At 48.0% G+C, this 15,717-nt stretch overlaps 1 protein-coding gene and 1 long non-coding RNA gene across 4 annotated transcripts in view; one reads left to right on the forward strand and one right to left on the reverse strand.

The window, feature by feature from the left end:
* The window catches only part of BIN3 (bridging integrator 3), a 127,460-nt gene that overhangs the window by 82,891 nt on the left and 28,852 nt on the right, over nt 1–15,717 (forward strand). The window lies entirely within an intron of this gene.
* Nucleotides 1,329–5,174, reverse strand: LOC128333685 (uncharacterized). Its single transcript, XR_008311029.1, has 2 exons — nt 5,063–5,174; nt 1,329–1,601 (listed from the first exon to the last, which is right to left on the reverse strand). It is a non-coding gene; the product is annotated as an uncharacterized LOC128333685 (long non-coding RNA).

The raw sequence follows: 15,717 nt of genomic DNA on the forward strand, positions 1-15,717 counted from the left end.
ACCCCATGTAGGCTACCTTACGTTTCATGATGGAAGAAAGGCAGAATATACCGTATTTTACGGACTATAAGACACTACGGACTATACGACGCACCTTAAATTTAATCCAGTTTTTGAGAGTTTTCCTTCTCTGAGCTTTCCTTCTCTGAGCTTTCCTTCTCCCCTCGCCTCCAGCTCCCCTCCAAGCCCTTCCACCGCGCCCTGCTCTGTCCTCTTGCTTTCATTCTCTTGCGGGGTGAGCAGCAGTGAGCCCACGTTGGTGACCCGCATCAGTGGCAACCGCTGGTGGTTGTTCATCGCGGCTGCCAGCGGGCAGCAGCCTCCCTCACTGCAGAAGCATCGGAGCGGCAACCGGAGGGAGCCTGGGGAAGGGGGCGGCGGGCGGGCTGACTAGGACACTCCCGGCAGGCCCCAGCGAGAGAGGAAGGGAGGTGGGAAGCGAATCCTCCCTGCTTGCCCTTCCTCCTCCTCCCCCCCCCTTTCCCGACAAGCCCAACTTCCAACTTCTCCCCGGACTACAAGACGCACCTGAATTTGGGCGGTTATTTTTCAAGGAAAAAAGTGCGTCTTATACTCCATAAAATATGGTAAATGTATCAAATGGTACAAGTAAAATAATAATAGCAGAAGCAGAATGTGTGAAATCATGCAAATTGGTGAACATAGGAAGCTGCCATATACTGAGTCAGACCATTGGTCTATCGTGCTCAGTATTATCTACTACACAGACTGTCAGCAGACAGCTTCTCCGTGGTTGCAAGCAGGAATCTCTCTCAGTCCTACCTTGGAGAAACCAGGGAGGGAACTTGAAACCTTCTCTTTCCAGAGCATCTCCATCCCCTGAGGGGAGTATCTTACAGTGCTCACACTGTGACCAGCTGCAGAATTCAGCTTCCATTGTCACAGAACTTGGGTTGTCTTGGGGCAGAGGTTGACACTCACCGTTCCACACACAGCCCTGTGGTCCTACTGTGTTCCAGATCACCTCTGCTGTGAGACAAGCGAGTTTCTGGTCCTGCCTTTTGGGCAAGGAGTTGGCCAGCTTGGCCCTTTAGTCTCTCACAGCTCTGAGCATTGATGAGCTTGTCATCTTCCTTCTGGAAGTGGCAGATGAAATGTAAAGGTGTTCTCTTTAGGCACACATTCAGTCCTGTAGACATCTTCTTCCCCTCGCATGTCTCAGAGCATCTTTCCTGCATCTTAAGCATTAGCTGAAGCTATAAGCAAGCATCAGAGACCCCTTAAATGTTTAAGGAGAATTTCAGTTACTGCAACCAAATGACATCAGAAATCTTTAGATTCACTCCTTTAGTACAGGGAAATAGTGCGAGAGAGAATAAAATGACTTTAATAAGACAGTGAGTGAGGCAAATTGCTCAATAACAACTTTAGTTTACAACTGACATTTTTGTTGTCTCTAATCCCAGGCAGGAACGTAAAATACAGGTTGCCCTGTGCTTGTATCATGAGCTAGGCTGTTGGCTTTCTTGCAGTTCCAGAATGTGTGCAGAATTTGGGTTCCTGAGAATCTCTGCTTGCTCTCTTTGTCTTGCTTCCCTTCACTTGTTTCGCCTCCATAGAAGTGGTGATACGTTTGGAAACTTGCAAACAGAAAGGCAACCACACAGTCAAGAACTTGGCAGGACACGTGTCCTCCTCAGTTCCAGGAGCTGTGTGCACTCCCAGTTTTTGACCGCCTGCAAGTGGGGAGGAAGTGATTGTGTGTGGGACTCACACTGGGTACGACGGCTCCTACCCAGCAGCTGTACGCAGCTGCTGAATGAGGTCGGAGGAAAAGCCCCTGTGCCCAGCAGGAGCCTCACATGCAAACATTTCTTTCCTTCCTCTGTAGTTCTTCTCTGGCAGAAGAGGAGGCCTTCTCTCGCGGGGAGAACAGAAAAGGAGGCCTTCCCTCGCGGGGAGAGAAGAGAAGGGGAGAGATCTTATTGATTGGGACCTTTTTTTCTAGTCGTCCCTAGTCTCAAAGGACTCCCAGATTCTGCTCCCTCCTGACATGGCCCACCCAGAGATCTTATATGGGCCACTATATAAATGCAATAGATAAATAAAGTTAATTTTACAGTCTGTATGATTAGTGAAGCCTTCTTGATTATGGCAAGGGAAGCTTGTTGTGCAGTTATATCACTCAATACAAATGGCCTTCCAGCTTCCTTCTATGTAAAACCAACTCAGCCTGCAGACGTGTCCTCTACACATTCTTCATGCACATGCACGACCCGTGCCACATCCCCTGTGCGATGGAGGCCTCACAGTGCCTGCCAGTTTTAGCCCGGTCCTGAGACCTGCTGCACCAGCAAATGCATGGGCGGAGTGAGCATGAGAGCAGCGCTGCAGGAGCATTGCAGTGTGTGGCTTTTTGAAATCAGGTCAGAAGAATGATCTCTGCGTTGGGCTAGTAACACCAATGCAAGAGTGGGAGCGGGGATTGGCAGAGTGGGAGGCCGGAGGGGTTGCTTAACCTTTCTGCCCCTGCGGTGCTGCAAATTTCTACCCACCCTTCCTTTCTGACCAGTTTTGGCCAGGAGGGTTCTGGGAGGAAAGCGGTGAGTGCCGAGGGGCTGAGTACACCCAGCCTGCCCAACGCCCCATCCCCACATTGCATATGCGAGGAAACTCTGATCTGTAGACCATCATCCTTGCTGTCCCCCAGTCAGCCAGTGTCACAACAGCTAGATGGTGAGGTCATTTTGTTCTCATTTGCTTCCCATGGCTGATAGAGGCTGAGACTCCCGAGCGGTGCTCCCTGTAAGAGGGATTCCCAGATGTTGTTGACTAAAACTCTCATAATCCCCAGCTGCAGTGGCCTTTGGCTGGGGATTATGGGAGCTGTAGTCAGCAACATCTGGGAATCCCTCTTATGGGGAACACTGCTCCGGAGTGAGCCTTTGGCTGCCCTGAGAGCTAAATACACACATGGCTTGTCATGGGAACGGAGACCTCTTCCTTGGCTTTGACCTCCTCCTTGGGTGCTGCTCTTCTTACCTCCATATCTCTATGTCCTTGGACTTTCTAAGTTTCTAATCCCCTTATTTCCTCTCTCTTTTCATGGTTGCACAAGTTGAGTGCAGATGCAGCCCGTGATCTTAACTTTTCTTCAGCTACGCACTGGAGTTGGCTGCATTTTAGGGTGAGCCTGGGTGATCCCTTTTCTTCCGTTACATCCGTGGATGTGAAAAGCCGGGGCGGGGGAAGTAGATGCATATGTGATTGCTGTACGTTTTTTCAAGAGCAGTGGGATCCATTTGAGTACTAATGAGAGGCACTCTAGACGTGCATGCTGATGTCTTCTCTTCATCCCGATGTAGGAGTCCTCCAGTAATGTGCCTAGGAGAGTCATGCAAAGCTGCCTTGGGGTTCTTTCACTTGTTTCCTGTTCGGTAGTGCTTTCCCAGTGGAGTTCATCCTCCCTAGCCTCTCCCAGACTCGCCTTGACCTAGAAATGGGCTTTGATTTTAACAGCTGTATTTCATTACTCCCTTCAGTGGTGGTCCTTCCAACTTATTAGTTAAAGGAATAGATAAATTCAGTCCAGGCAATTATCGTTAGAGGCAATATATTGTAATCAGAGTCACATGCAGGATAGAAATCCCTATTCCCTGGTGCAGCAGTACAAAGCTCCAGGAGGTGTTTGGCCACTCAGCCAAGTGCAAGCGCTTCTCTTCAAAAGCCGCAGCTGACTAGGGGGAGGGGGGAGCATCTCCATCATCCCCATCTCCTTGGGTTAGACTCAGAAATCTTTCCTTTTCTTTTCCCTTCTCTCCCCCCGCCCAGTTGAGGAGGTCCCTTTGTGGGGAATTGCTCAGGGTTAATTTCAGTGCATCTGAGTTTTGAGCGAGAACGTTACGTTCTCCAGTACTTGGGTTAGGCAGGCTGAGCAAAGGGGGGAAATCCACCTTAGATCCAGGTCAGTAAAAAGTCAGCTACCCTGCAGCTGCCAGTTCTTATGTTGCCCCAGGATGGGGTGGACAAAACATACACTGCACTGGCTGCACCCATTGTGGGCAGCACCCTCTGTGCTTTGAGTCTGATGGCAACACATTGAGGTCATTCACACAATCAAAACCTGCGTTCTGCCCGGGCTTGGGAGCTGTGTGTGCTCCCACTTTTCAGTTTTTGTGGGAGCAAGGTAGGAGGAAAACCTGGGTAGAAGTGATGCTGTGGAAGCAAGGGAGGAGGAAAAACTACCCAGGTTTTCCTCCTACCTTGCTTCCACACAATCACTTCTACCCAGATTTTACTTCTACCACACAGGAGAAAATTGGGAGCACACACAGCTCCCAAACCCAGGTAGACCCAGGTTTTTTATTGTGTGAATGACCTCAATGTGTCAGAGCTGGAGGATGGGAAGAAATTGTTAAAGGATTCACCCAATGTTGCATCCTCCCAATGTCTTTCCTATCCAGCAGTCTTGGTTCTGACCTCACTGCATTAACTCTTATTAAGCCACCCAGATGTCACCACCAGCAGTAAATGAATGCTCCCCCACTGACAGCTTAGGTTCCTTGGGAGAGAGCTGCATCTCAGTCTGCCAAGCCCTCCGTTATCCAGGATAAATTGTCACCAGAGAAGCCAGTGCAGTGAAGGATATCTCCTTTTTCGTTAGGGCTGTTCTCACGAGCCCAAACAGGGTCAGGGGAGCACGCGGCCAGGATAGGAAAGCCATGCGTGCTCCTGATCAGCCGCCATGCATTTGCAAAGATCAAGGTGTGAGGAGGGGAGAGTGATTGTGTGGGAGCCAGGATCTGGGTAGGACATGTAGCATGCTGCGGATGGAATGTGGCTTTGCCGTCCTACCCAGCTCCCTCGTGACCACTCTCCCCTTCTCCAACCTTGATCACTCAACTGCCGATGGGGCGTTTTCACGGCTCTCCTGCCCTGTTTAGGATCATGAGAACGAGTCCCGTGTGTTCTCTGGGAACGAGAATAGCTCCTGCCGTCCACACACAGTCTGGATCCTGGTACCTGAGAAAGGGAACAAGGCAGACTGTGTGTACCACCCTGCCTCAAAGGTTTAACCCAAGACATGCTCAGAGCAACTTACATGGCTTTCCAGTGTGTTTCCTCAGCTGCTGGGATCAGCGTTGCTGAAAAGCACTGAAGGGAGCTGCCGGGCTCCAGAGTCGCGGAGGATCGGAGGATCCCAGAGAACTTCCTTCCACAGCAGGGAATGGTGTATTATATGTTGACTCTCTCCTGGCACCAATACAGAGGGGAAGGGGCCAAAATAGCCAGCCACTTGACACTCTTGGCAGTACTTGGAGATGCAGGACTGTGCTGATGTATGTGGGTAGGATTTATACTAGGCCGAGACCTGCTTCGTACCAGACTGAGACTCTCCGTGCCTGTGCTGAGGTCACTGTGGGAGACCAGGCTTACAAGGAGGGGTTCTGCCCCTGACATGGACCTCAAGGAGGGGCCTCCGGTCCCGATGAAGCCGCCGCCGCAGACTCACATCAGGAGTCCTCTGAACCCAGACTGAGTGCTTGTGGGGTCTGTGGGCTGAGGTTAGTTAGCAGATCTGGGGCTGGTGCCTCTCCATACTTCTGTCTAGGGCCTTTTGTGCATCATTCTGCCAAAGCTAAACACACACACACACACACACCCGCCCCCTGAGAAACCTTTTGCACCAGCGGGATGCAGAAGCTCATGAGTGAGTTTCTTGGCACATTTCCATTGCAGCTGGAAACCAGTGGTGGGAGTTAAAAACCCCTGCCTCGCCTGCCCAAAGGCCCCTCGCTTGTGTGAACAGCATCATCAGACTCTCCCTTTCCCAAGCAATAGCCTCCCTTCCAGGCAGCCCTGCCCAGCCTTTGCGAAGGACTGCAGCTTGTGCTTGCACATATGCAGGGTGTGTATGAGCGCCTCTTCCCTCCCCCTAACCCCATAAATCTCATCCGTTAATCTCACGGTCTCAGTCTGTGAATCTTTCTCTGACAGTGAAAGCAGATAACCCAGCCTTAAGGCTCCCTGGGGGAAGCGGGTGGGGACGTGTTGGGGACCGGAAACGGCAAAAGCTGCTTTCATGTCCTTTCAGGCCTCTAAGGAGGATTGCGTACACAAAGCTAGCCACATGGCCTGGCCTCCCCCCGGCCACCAGTTGCACACCCTCCCTCATCTGGGGGCTCTTAGTTTTAATCCCTAGTTCCCGTTGGTTTGAACTGTCGTCTCATTTTCTGTGCCTTCTTGCTGTAGTCGGAAAGGGATGGTTTTAATTTCCTCTTCCTGGTGGGTGGACAGGCCTGCGACGGACGTGTGGGCATGGATTGTGGAAATGGCAGGCATTCCTGAACGGAGCCCAAGTGCTTTGGCCTAGCTGTATACCAGCCTGTCTCTTGTCTCACCCTTCCCTTCCTCGGCAGTCCTTTTCTCTCCCACCCCACCCGGTTGCCTTTTTGGGGCTTAGCTACTCTTTTGCTCTCCCTTGATTTCCACCCTTTCCTCTTTAGCCAAATCCTGCATGTCTCCTTCTTTTCCCTTTTCCTGCTCTTTGATTCACTTTTTGCTGCCTTGCATATGCTCTTAGCACACCCGTTGTTGCACAAGCTTATGGGGGGGAAAGGCCCAGCCGGCCGGATTCCGGTCCCCGTTCTGATCGGGTGCCGCTGCCGAACGGCTTCATGTTGTCCTCAGCCTTTCCCAGCTGCACAGGCCGCGGAGGCATACAGACGCTACACAGTTGGAGAGCAGCCTCCGATCTGCTGCCGAGAACTCGGGTGAACGGTTGACAAAACCCTTCTCAGGAGTGGCGAGGGGATTGTCAAGGCGGGCTTGGATTCAAGCGGGGAGGTGGCTTGGAGCACAGGAAGGTCATGATGGGGCTTAGCCTTGTCTCAGCCCCTCGTGCTTTGAAAAAGTCCAGAGACAGGCCATTCAGGCGACCCTGCGTGTGCCTTCACTGCTCGCAGCCCCATTTCAAAGGAAAGGGAGTTCACGGCCAAGTGTCACTTAGCGGGCCTGGCTAGCAGCCATCTCTAGCAAAGGAGCGGCTTCAAACCTTTTCCTTGTCACAGACTGATCTGGCGCTTGGGGCAGATGCCATGACATCCTCCTCTGTGTGCTCTCAGCAGCGTACCCAGCAGGGCCCAAAGCTGCCGTCAGCGGAGTCCGACCCTCCAGCCCAGGCTGTCTGCTCTGACTGGTAGCAACTCTGCAAGGTCTCCGATCTTGCCCAGACTGGTCATCTGGATCCGCTGTGAAGGTGGCAGGGGTTGAAGCGGGGGCCTTCTCCCTGGGAAAGCAGGTGTGCCCCCACTGAGCTACAGGGCTGGCCCTCCTTGGGAGCAAGAGCTGAATCAAGCTAGGCAAGAAATGGTTCTGTTTGCCTTTAAACCCTCAAGCCTTGTTTGTTTGTTTGTTTATTATTTTTTTAAAATATTTCTGTGCCGTCCCAAACTTGCGTCTTTGGCAAACTTGTTTACCTGCTCGCTACTCCATCCTGCTTTGGTGGGGGGATGTTTGACTTTTTAAAGCAGGGGTGGCCAAGCGTGGCCCTCTAGCTGTTGTTCGACTACAACTCCCATCATCCCCAGCCACCACAAATTGGGGCTGGGGGTGATGTAGTCCCAACAGCAGCGGGAGGGCCAAGTTTGCCCACCTGTTTTAAAGCATCACCCACACAGCAATGAGAGTTATCTATGCTTAGTCTGTCTGAACTAGAAGGGAAAACCTTTCTCTTGCCCTAAAGTAAAGGTGTAGTATGCCGCCAAGTCAGTGTCAACTCCTACCGACCACAGAGTCCTGTGGTTGTCTTTGGTAGAATACAGGAGGGGTTGACCATTGCCTCCTCCCGCGCAGTATGAGATGATGCCTTTCAGCATCTTCCTATATCTCTGTTGATCAATATAGGTGTTTCCCATAGTCTGGGAAACAGACCAGCAGAGATTTGAACTGGCAACTTCATGCTTGCTTGGCAAGTCCTTTCCCCGCTGCACCACTTAAGGAGGTCTTCTCTTGCTCTAGAACAGCAAAAAACAAATAACAACAACAACAAACCTCTAATTCCCATTAAGTACTAGAAGACGAAATCTTGTTCCTTGATTGTAGTCTCTGTACTAAATTGATGCAGCCGTATGTTTGTTTGCCCAGCTTGAAAGCACATAGAGTGAAGTGATTATCCTCAGGTTTCTGGTTAGTGGAGTGGGCAGGGCACCTTATTTTCTCCTCTAACTGTAACAGACATTCTTTTTAAAACAGAGGATATACAAAATCCGCTAAGTGGGCCTAGAGGTGTCTTTTTAAAGTGGGGAGTTGCTTACAATTAGTTGGGTCTCTGTTCATTTCAGCATCCCTCCAGTGGTGGTGGTTGGTGTCTCCCTTGCATTTGTGAACGCTTTTGGGACAGGAAAACCACTTTGAAAACTCCTTTTGTTGAAAAGCAGTCAGACAATCAAAGAATGCTTGTGATGAAAGAGCAAATTCGGATCTGGGCACACTTGCCTGTGAACTAGTGTTCCCTCTAAGATAAGGCTGCTAATCTTCGGCCCTCCTGCAGATGTTGGCCTGCAGCTCCCATAATCCCTGGCTATTGGCTGCTGGGGATTATGGGAGTTGTAGTCCAAAAACAGCTGGGGGGGGCCTAAGTTGAGCAGGCCTACTTTAAGGCGTGCGCACGTGCGTGCGCTCACAATTTTTTTCTGTCCGTTCAGTTAATTTTAGATCCTACTCAGGTTGAATCAGGAAGACCCCACTTTGAATGCACGTGCACTGCCTAGGTACTGCCACTCAGAACAAAACTCATCCAGCACACAGATGAAAAAAATTAGAGAGAACACTGCTTGGGAACTCTCAGATGACCAAATTCAGTCTTAACCCAACGGGCTCACTGGGCTGGAATATCATCCCCCAAATGGGTTGTTTGCCTGAGCTCTCTGAGGCGCCAGTTTGAAGAGACAAGCAAAGTCTTATGAAGGAAGTGGCTGGATTTCTCTTTCGATTCCGTCTCCTGGCTTGCAGGTATGTCCTTCTGTTTGAAACACAGCCACTTACTTCATATGGTAAATTATCTGCCACGGGAAGTGGTGATGTTCACCAGCTTGGATGACTTTAAGTGGGGCTTAGACAAATTCATGGAGGACAGGTCTGTCAGTGGCTGGTAGTCTGGATGGCTATAGGCCTCCTTCAGTCTCATAGGCAGGAAGCCTCTCAATCCCAGTTGCAGGGGATCAACAGCAGGAGAGAGGGCATGCCCTCCCCTCTCACCAGTGGGCTTCCCAGGGGCATCTGGTGGTCCACTGTGGGAAACAGGATGCTGGACTAGGTAGACCTTGGGCCTGATCCAGCAGGGCTGCTCTTCGGTTATGTGCTTACCTCTTTCTGCCTCCTTTCCAGTAACATGACAGTGAGCAAGAACCACTTTTTAGTAATGTACTGTTAAGAGGGCTGCAAGCGTTAATCCAGGGGTGGCTGACCTGAGGCTTTCCATCTGTTGTTGGACTACAACTCCCATCATCCCCAGCATTAATTTATTGCAGCTGGGAATGATGGGAGTTGTAGTCCAGCAACAGCTGGAGAGCCTCAGGTTGGCCACCCCGGCTTTAATCCATTGAGTAATCAACTAAAGCCTCAGCTGATTAATCAGTAGGAGCTAATTTGAATTGGTGAAGCCAGTGTTTAACCAGAAACATTGTCAGGTAAGAAAAATGTGTTTGTGTGTGTGTTTAGGCTCTGTTGGCTCTAGTGTATAGAGAGTGTTTCCTAACAGGGCATGAAAACAAACATGATTTTTCTTTCAAACAATGAGTGGCTGGCTCTGCTTATTAAATGTAAGTTCTCACGCTTCCTTCATTATCTCAAAAAGGCATTCATATGGTAATATGCAGATTTAAAAGCAATTGATCAACTGATTGAAGAACTGCTTTAAAAAGCAGCTAATCAGTGAACTATTTTTTTTAAACTAGTTATTAGAAAGGGTTCAGAGTTGGTAGATCTCTCCCTTACTAGCATGGTAAGCCAAGGCTTCTCAAATTTCCCGTTTGTTTGTTTGTGTTTGTTTGTTTGTTTGTTTAGCATATCTGTACACCACCCCGAACTCGCATTTCTGGGCAGTTTACTATGAAATAACATAAATTAAAACATTAAATTGTTAAACATTAAAACAACTTAAAACAATATCAGATTCTATAAATCTAATTAAAAGCCTGGATGAATAAATGTGTATTCACAGCTCTTTTAAAAGCTGTCAGAGATGGGGAGGCTTCTCTTCCTAGAGGGAGCTCATTCCAAAGACTAAGGGTGGCAACAGACAAGGCCCATCCCCGAGTAGCCACCAGATGAGCCTCTCTGGCTTATCTCAGTAGCTGGTGGGGTTCATAATGGAGAAGGCATTCTCTTCACTGTGTGGTTGAACCACAACTCCCATCAACCCCAGCCTCTTGTAGCTGGGGCTGATGGGAGTTGTAGTCCAACGGTAACTGGGGACCCAAGTTTCAGAAGCCCTGTGAAAAATGAACCTGCAGTTTCCCCTTTCCTGAAGGAATTGTGACTACCCTTCTTGGAGTTCCTGGGGATCGTCTTTCCTTATTTCTCTTCTACTTGCCCATGGGGCCCTGCACAGGTGTGGGGTGCCCTTGCCTGCACACAGGCAGCCTAGCTCCACCCCACAGTTAGCAAAGCAACTCCTTGTTGCAGAACCCCAGGGGTAATGGGTCTGCTGCAGTCACTGTGTCACTGGAGAACGAGAGAAAGTTTCCATTTTGAAGGAACAGGCTTGTCAGGCAGGTTGACTAGTTAATGAATCCAGCAGCAGTGGGAATCCTGATGGTGCTTTTATCTTTTCGGGGCGCTGTCTCTCAATCCTTATCCTTTAATTATGAGAAGCTGAAGGGAGGCGACAGATTCAAGAAGAAATGGCAATATTATATATAATTCAGAGTATCTTATAAAGAATGGCACTTCCCCACCCCCCCAGGTTAAAATGTCACCTTAAGCAGAGCCTCAGTGGTATCTTCACTCCTCATTTCCAGTAGTTGGAGAAACTATAACGTTGTACTTTCTTTTTGTTACCTTCTTTTATCTAGCTACCCCTGGCTGTACTCCTCCATTCAACCTCCACCCACTGTCCTAGCAGGAGATCTAAAGAGGGAACAAGTCATGATTTCAGCTGCCTCTGAGCCCAATAAATGCATCTGGGGCCACCTTGGGGCAGCCTGCTCCAAACCCCAACTGAGCCCAGGGGCGTAACTACCATTAGGCGAGGGGAGGCAGTCGTCTTGGGGCCCAACTGCCTTGAGGGGCCCCCCAGAGGCACATCACATGACTCCCCACCCGCCCATGTTGCACCCCCTGTGAATTATGTTGAGTCTCTTGGAGATCGGCAGGAGCTGAGAGTAAAAAAACTAGATTCCATGTGAACTAGATATTCACCGTATTCATAATGGGGATGTGAGTGCACTATATATTGTCAAGTGTGTTTGTGTGTGTATATCAGCGAGGGGCCCATTTTAAATCTTGTCTCTGGGCCACCTCCAACCTTGCTACGCCCCTGACTGAGCCCCAGCGATGCGTTTGTCCGTTCTGAAGTGCTGCCCCAAATGGCACAACACCAGTTGCCTTCCTTCAAGAGGGGTCTGGCAGCTCCAGTCCAAACTGTGGGTGTGTTGTGTCCCAGCGCTGCCTGACCACTTACCTGAATCAATGAATGAATCTTTATTTTGATCACAGACCAGAGAAAGGAAGAAAAACTAAATAATACTAACATGCTACTAATCAAACAGTTGAAGTATAATAACAGCACAATTAAAATATGTAATAATTACGAACATTCCAATCCACTTATCATCTTCTGTCGAACCTCCCTTTCTGTAAAACAAAACTTCTTTACACTTAAAGATAACATATCATTCATATCCGCTGAAAGGGTAACTTGCATAAAACTTACCCTGGGTAATCTTTTTTAAAAGGCAGCAAATGATAACTACAGAGATCATTATAAAAATTGTGGTATAACAAAAAGTGAGCTGCTGTTTCAAGACTTCCTGCCTTACACAGACATAGGCGCTCTGCACACAGAACCTTCTTAAATCTTCCTTCAAGCACAGCTGTACACGGTGCATCTAAAGAGGGACAGCTTTATAATACTCGGGGACAGCAATCTGACCGAGGTGCCTGGCAGGCATGATGTTAAAAGCATGAGTGCCCAGCACCACAGACTTGGGTATGTGGCTCAGTTCTACTTGCCGTTCCACATCATCCACTCGCCTGTTAAATAATCAATCTGGCCTTTTCATAACCCGTAAGCCAACGTAAGTGCAGCAGGGAAGTAACTTGCCTAGTGAGCAAGAGGTCGCTGGTTCGAATTCCCGCTGGTGCGTTCCCCAAACTATGGGAAACACCGCTATCGGGCAGCAGCGACATAGGAAGAGGCTGAAAGGCATCATCTCACACTGTGCGGGAGGAAGCAATGGTCAACCCCTCCTGTATTCTACCAAAGACAACCACAGGGCTCTGTGATCGCCAGGAGTCAACACCGACTCAACGGCACAACTTTACTTTACTTTCATAACCCATGTTACCAGAAAGTCCAAGGAGAAGCGGTAATGACAGTTTCCTTTCTAATGAACGTTTCCAGCCAGACAAAAATTTATTGAATAATACCAAGGGAGGGAGCTAGGTCAGTAGGATGAAAATATAACTTTAACCACAATTCAAAAATGCCAAGCCACTGGCCCACTTCTACTTTTGTGACACCCACTTCCAAGCGGAGTCCTGAATTTGTAACACAACGTGGTGTCTGCCGTAAGCTTTTTAAAAACGTTGACTGTTGAACTTCATGTTTTAGAAGATTTGTATACACACCAATTTGCCCCTGTAGAGAAGTTGTGTATGGGACTTGACTAAATATAATTTAACTGTAGCAGGGACAAAATGAGCAAACTTGGATCAATAGAACATTAGAATAGCCCTTGTAGACTTCTAGGCATTTTGAAGAACATAATTCAAATGTACTGCTCTACTGCCCGATGTCTGCACAACTGCACCAAGATATTTGAAGCAGATAACCTGCTCCAACCTTTGATTATTCAACAGCCATTTCCTTATTTCAGGTCTTTCCCCAAATGCCATTATTTTAGTTTTATTGTGATTTATTTCGAATAATGCCTGCTGATCACAGTACAAAGAAAGGGCCTGCAAGGCTTGCCTTTAACCAATTGATGCCTTGGCCCTCTATGCATGGAGCCATCTTTCTGACATTGCTGGAAGGCTCCCCCCCCCCCGCCAAATCTCCACTTCTGTCCTGGTTGGCTATCCCTTGCTCAGCTCTTTGCGGGCGGAGGCTGAAGCCTTGAGCCAGCTCTGCTCTTACCTGCTTCATCCTGGAGCTTTCCAGTTCATTTTTTTCCTTCTAACTCTCATCTAGAGCCACCTCTTCTATTTTATAGCCACCTCTGGTATTGTGCCAGCAACACTGCTGTGTATATGCAACTGTGTTTAGTTTCTCTCCGTGTTCACATGTCCACTTTAGCTTGCTGTTCCATGACTTCCCTCCTCTTAGGAAGTCCCCTCCTGGGTCCCATCCCCGTGATCATCATGAACAGAGCCTGTTGAGCTCTTTCCGCAGAGTTTGTCACTTTCCCTGGTCTTGCTGCCAGTGGGTGGGAGAGGGAGAAGTACATATTTTTTGTGGTCTGCCCGCAGTGAGAACATCTTTACCCTTGCATTGACTAGCTTTCCGTCCTCCATGTTGTTTAACACTGTTGATTAATTGGGACTCTTCAATGGTAGGATCTCAATCGAGTCAAAAGATTGGGCACTATCCCCACTGTTTCCCTCTTCAGGGCATTTTTTAGGCAAAGTGAAATAGAGAGAAAGAAAGATGATCAAATATTGTAGAGAATGAAAAGTGGATCCACAATTAATCTCCTATAAATGTTCTTCCTGATTTTGCAAGAATGGATCAGTGGGAAGAATGTAGCTTTCTTTGCATTCTTGTAGCACTGCAGATGCCAGCTTGGGCAACCTCAGATGGCTTTCCAACCTTGCAGGATCAGCACCTATATCTGAATTGGTTTTAGAGAGAACTGTTCTTTCACGGGTTTAATCCTTCAGGTGGTCTTAAAAGTATGGCATTTGTGTGGCATGTTACATAAGAACAGCCTTGCTGGATCAGGCCCAAGGAGGCCCATCTAGTCCAACATCCTATTTCGCACAGTGGCCCACCAGATTCCACTGGAAGCCACAGGCAGGAGTTGAGGGTGTGCCCTCTCTCCTGCCATTACTCCCCTGAAAAATCCTATGTTGCTGGGTCATGGCATCATATATAGTTTGGATACCACCCGCCCCGCCGTCCCCACTCCACATATGGTGTATGATCTATGCATTAGAAATTCTTCTGAGACAGCCATTGCTGTGTCTACAGAGTAACTGCCTCCTCAGTCCCTGTACTATTGCTATTTTTAAAGCAATCTGTTGTGCTGTGCCCCTCCATTAGTGCCTGGAAAAAAATCACTTTGTTAAATCATGGCTACTAGAATGCTGTAAGCAGGAAAAACAAACAGACAAGTTAATTAGTTTTTAAGAACAGATTTAACTCAAAAGCAGAAGAATCTATGTTCAAGCTAATGATCATACTTTCATGGCCTTTACGTCAGTGCCGGCAATTTATTTCAGAGATGATGATGACTTATATAGTACCAGTAATGTAAATGGCACTTTGCAGAGAAGCATAAGCAAAAGGGCAGGACCTTGCCCCAAGAAGCCTACAATCTGCATTTCACTAGAGGAAGGGAAGGGATGAGGTCAAGGCGGGGCGGGGGGGGGCGGTGAATAGGAGCAAATGCAGCTACAGAACCTTGGACTTTATTTTGGTTTTTGGTGAGAACTATGGTTGAGCCAAAGGCTTTATGGAGATGAACTGATTTGTTTGAATATTGTTGGTTACTTTCATATTGTTGGTTACAGATACGAGCTCCAAGACCACCTACATGTTCCAAGTGAAAATAAGCAGTTATAAGATACAAACAAGTAAATAGACAATACATGTAATTTTCATATGTAGAGACTCAAAGAAAGCTTTTACATGCCTACCTGTACAGAGAACATGATCACACACACTCTCTAATGAGATGTAGAGGTGTGTGCATTCATACACGCAAGCACGCACACACGCACACATATATCAGATAGTTTTCATTGTGTGCTTGTCAAGAGTAAATCTGAACTTTAGCTTAGCCTGTTTAAAGCTTAGAGGGTTTAGAGAGACTATCATTGTCAATATTGGGATAAGGACACAAATGCTAGGTAGTTGCATGGCTAGGGTTGGACTGTAAAATCTAAAATATGGTCTTCAATCTACAAGTTTAATCTTTTCCTCTTGTGCCATTTCCCCCTATTTAATTTGCAACTCTCCCCAAAATTGCTGTTTTCTCCATTAATGTGCCTAAATGACTAATACTTGTATGCATAAGTTAGTCACTTTTTTGTAGACTCATTTGCAAGGCTGATATAATTTTCTTCGGATTGAACCAGCTGGCTTTAAGTTCCGATACAAACTCTAAATATTTCTTGTTGTCTCCCAGCGTTTGGTCTCAACTTTTCTGTCTCTGTCTTGGGCAAGAAATTCTCCCACCCAAAGCAGCACAGGCAAAATTATGCAAGTAGGACACTGAATGTATGAGAAAACGTGGGCAAAATGGTATTAATTGCATAATTTGCATAAATGAGAGCTACTGTAGTGCAGTGACTAATCTCCTGAATTGTGAA

Source organism: Hemicordylus capensis, chromosome 8 (assembly GCF_027244095.1).
Source record: "Hemicordylus capensis ecotype Gifberg chromosome 8, rHemCap1.1.pri, whole genome shotgun sequence".
In the NCBI taxonomy this organism is placed as follows: Eukaryota; Metazoa; Chordata; class Lepidosauria; order Squamata; family Cordylidae; genus Hemicordylus; species Hemicordylus capensis.